Here is a 4,810-nt window from a genome sequence, read left to right on the forward strand (position 1 = left end):
TGTGTGTGCGCGCGCGTTTGTGTGTGTGTGTGAGTAAAACACCTTTATTCTTCAACACAGCCTGAACGCTTGTCCTGAGCTCTTGTCATGTCTTTAAATGTCATGTCTTTTTGAAGACGGCTGTAGCACTCTTTGTTGTATCTCTCCTAATCTCCTCCACACATATTGGCAATCAAAAAAAGTTCAATTCTAGCCTGTTGCCACTGACTGTCAGTGCAGTTTTTGTATAATTTTCTAAGACCTTTGCATATTACTGTAACACTCTGACAGAAGTTAAATAAATTATGTGGATTCCTACATGATTCCTACGAGATTTCTCCTACTGTATTTTTAAGCCAAAGCATTTTTAACACTTCTTGATTATTACAGCAGAAATCAGAAAAAATTCTGTTCAATCAACTCTTCATCACACATAAAAGGCAGGTATAACTAAAAGGGGAATTAGTCTGTATCTCAGAGGAACACATATTTATTGGTTATACTAGGTATAGTTTACACATGCTTTCCATGCCAAAATAACTACACTAAATTTAGATTTCAATGCACAGATGCACAACATCAATAAGATATGCGTACCAAGTACAAAAGGCAGGCCGCTTTTGTGCACATTAGACATCCTTGCTGTTAATTGCTTGCTATCATCGTTTAAGTGCTGTCACAGTTTCTTTATTCAGTAGGAATGATCAAATATAAACAAAATCATATTAGAATTGTATATTTGTCACTTCATTTGCACTTTTTTGAAGAACTGCAAACAGGTGACAGTCTGTTCAATAAAATAAACTGAAACCTGCACAGTTACATGACAGTCATCATTCCTCTTCATTTGCATTAAGAAAGATGTGCCGAGGAACTAAGTAGATTATATCAGAGCAAGATGTGCTGTTACAGGATAACGCTGTGCATTGCCATTTGTAGATCCATATGGCACTTAAAGCAGACAGCTAGGCATGACTGGATGATGAAATCTCTATTGAAATGGCAATAGAGAACCTGTTGTGGAAAGCAATGAATTTAACCTTGCTGGCATCATAACTGAAAAGGAAAAATATATATATATATGTGTGTGTGTGTGTGTGTGTGTGTGTGTGTGTGTGTGTGTGTGTGTGTGTGTGTGTGTGTGTAGTTTTGGTGTATTTCAGAAGTTGGAGCATATTTCCTTTGTCCTCTGCACTGTAGTGTTCACTTAAAAGCTATTCCACTCTTTTCTTTTTCATAAATATGAATAACTAATTCTAAATGTGTGAGAATGTGCGCCTCTGTGTCTGCCTACAAATGTGTGCACGCCTGTGTACATCTGTGTGCTTATGTGTGTATGTGCTCCCTTAGTGCGGGTGGCAGCAGCTAATATCAGATTACGGATGTAAATTGGCAGAGTGGCTCTCTCTCATTATCACTAATAAGACTATGGCCTTGCTCCCTGCTTCCACCCACCACCAACCCCCACCCCCGCCCCCATCTCTCAATGGTCGGTTAAATGAGAGAGAGGTGATCAGAGAGAGTGAGAGTGCGCTAGAAGGAGAGAGCGGAAGAGGGAGAGAGCCGGAGAGAGCTCTGCACCTGAATGCAAACGATTAAGAAAAAAAAAAAAAAGGTCCACATGTGCATGTTGATACATGTTGATACAACACACACTAATGTCAACCGTTAAACACCAATAGCAAAGCTTCACTTCACACTGTCACTCTAAAAATGTCTTAAAAGGAGATTGATTGAATTATGCAGTTTCTCATGTATAGATGATTTTTTTATAATCACCTCTGTAATTAAGCCTTTCTTTCTTTCTTTCTTTCTTTCTTTCTTTCTTTCTTTCTTTCTTTCTTTCTTTCTTTCTTTCTTTCTTGTCACTGTCACACATACAATACTGCACATTAAACGGTGCACTATTGTACAAACTTACAATGTGAAAGCATACAAAAAGGTTTGCACGTGTTTGTCTCAGGCAGATATGCATGTATACACACCACCATTCTTCACACATCAATCTCACTACATTACACTTAATGAGACAGAGATTTATATATAGTCACAAAGATATCTGAGGCAGAACTAACGTTTTCCATACAAACCAGCACAATTATTTTCCCTACTTACTGTCAAAAGTGCTCTGTGCTTTATAATCCTTTAGAAGTGGCGAATCACTTTGGTATATGTGTACATCACTGAGCATATGCATTATAATTAACAATGGCAGAAAGAAACTTAAGTTGTTCTAATGACACTGCTGAGTCACCCTCAATGATGTAGCTGATTGGATATAGGGAGCAGTTCAAACAGATCTCTGTAACTCATTCAAACAAGTGCATGTGCTTGTTTGGAAATACACAAAGCAGCAGAATGCGTGAGTATAAATAAATGTTACAGATTTTATGTATGAATACATAAATATATGTATTTCCTAGCACATGAACCTTGAATGAAGCAAAAATGATCACAAAATTGGGTTTAACCATGTATTAATAACTTTGTTCTAACAAAGAGACTCACTCACAGACCTAATATACTCAATGAATGCAATTGCATTATTTTTTTCCCTCTGTATTTCTCTCGCTCAATGTCTCTGCTTTCCTCTGCGTCTTACTCATCTCTCCACGGACCGTATTCACTCAGTAATTACATTTCAGCCATTATTCTCAGCTGACATTTCTGTACAGTTAATCATGCCCATTTTGCCATCACGTACAGGTCAAAGTGTGTGTGAATGAGAAGGGGGCAAGAGAGGGAGAATAAGAGAGATACAACCTAAAAGGATGAAACTGCATGTGAATTGTGAGTGCCAGCCACGATGTCTGCTGTTAGCAGCCTCTTGTATATTATTTGCTGCACTTATCCATTTTAAAAAGAGTGTTGGTGATATATGTAATTCTGCATGTGTGTTTGTACTGTTCATCCCTGCACTTTATCATGACACAATATTAGACCAGGGTAATGATGTGCAAAGTAGTAATGTTCAGCCTTTCACTCTCACCAAGAGGGTCACAACCCTCGGCCTTGGATGCACCCTCGTATACACTTGTTTTTGTGTGTTTATGCGTGTGAGTGTGTTTCAAGCCAATCCGACTGGCGTCTGCTCATTCCTCTATCCACTGCAAGCCGTCTGCTGTCTTTTATTTTGTCTTTAATGACCTATAAAGGGACTGTTACTTTTTAACTAAACCATAAAGCAAGGTCATAAAAGGGGAGTGCAATGCTGGGCAATGGCCAAGCGCTGAGAGAATTGTGTGTCTCAGTGTACGCATTCTTGGGTGCATGTGTGTTGGCATATGTTACCAGTGTGCCACAATATGTCAAGCTGAATTTCCAACCAAGGTGATATCACAGTCTGAAAGCGCTGTGGATCAACTATGTGTTAAACGCAAGTCTGTAAATTGATAAAGATACATAAATGTTAACCTTGCTTCACATAGAGATGAGTGGGTGGGTGAGGAGCAGGTCCAAGGCTAGAGCTTTTTTTTTCCAAGCCACTGTCTTGGAGCTGCTGTAGTGGGTGTAGAAAGAACCGAGCCTGGGGCGGCTTCAGCAGCGCTTCGTACATTGAATAAACCCCTTTACAACAACTTGTATCACGGAGAAATCTTTTATATTCCCACGACTGACACAGGAAGCTTATGAAAGAGCGCAGAGATGCTGAGAAGTGGTTGAGGCAGGTTCAACCAAGCACTACTGACAGTAATATATGGGTCTTAATAGGTGCATGCTGGTGAAATCTGCAGGAGGTGTAATTTCAGTAATACTTGTAACAGAAAAAAGCAAAAAAGTTTAGAAAACGGTGAAGTGCCTGTCTTAGAAGAAAGGTCTTTGCACCATGCATATTTACGTCTTAGTTAGAGGAATGTGTGGGTGCAAGTCATCGCTCCCTGTCTCTCTCCTCTACCACCTCCTTATGCGCTGCGATTCCAAAGCCGAACATAAAAAAAGGGGGAAAAAAATAATTGCCCGTTTTAGCAGAGTGTAACGTTGAAAATGTGTGTCGCTCATGCAGAGCTTCAAACGGGCTCGGCGAGGAACAGAGAGCAAATCTTAGCACGCTGCGTTTAGGACATCAAACGGGCCGCAATCAACCGCTTCGCAGTGAGGAGGAGGAATGGGGAGGCAGGAGGGGCTCCGAGGTGGTGCCGGCAGTGGGGGCTCATTTCCTTTGACGTTCATGCACTTCTTCTTCACTCATGAGAAGAAGTTTAGGTACTTTAAGCATCTATTGAGAGAAAAAGAAGCACTGAATGCCAGACAAGGTATTGGGTTATAAAGATATATGCAAACGAAACAAAAGCCTGGAGGGGCTACATAGGTTGTGATTGCCGGTAAATTAGAAGGACGGAAGTACGGACCATGCGGGGCAGCAGACTGAAATCCTCAACTTTTTAAGATATTTCCCTGAGATGTCATCATCTTTTTGCAGCATTTTCATAATTAGAAGGCAATCTTATTTTCCATGCAAGTGACAAGCTAGAGTGATTTTGGTTTTGGATTCAAGCAGCTTTTGTTGCAGCGACCCTGCAAGTGGAGCTGTTCTGGTGGGAAAGCTTCTTGTGCTATTTTGGAATAGTTTCAAATTCAGTGACAAGAAGAAAAAATTTATACACTTAGGAAAAACGTGAAAACACGGTCGCATATCTGGATCTCCTAATAAGTTTTATTATTTTACCATTTAAAATGTGTGAAAAGCAAGAAGGAAAAACAGCAGAACTCCAATACCTGTGGCACAGTGGGAAAGCTAGAGCTGTTTGTCCAGGTTTGGCAGTTCCATCTATGTGCTGAACAGTCATTGGGTAAAACACTGAACCCTAAATATCTTCCAGTTTTGTGCATG

The sequence above is a fragment of the Pundamilia nyererei genome, unplaced genomic scaffold, assembly GCF_000239375.1.
Source record: "Pundamilia nyererei isolate P.nyererei 1_Seehausen unplaced genomic scaffold, PunNye1.0 scaffold00067, whole genome shotgun sequence".
NCBI lineage: Eukaryota > Metazoa > Chordata > Actinopteri > Cichliformes > Cichlidae > Pundamilia > Pundamilia nyererei.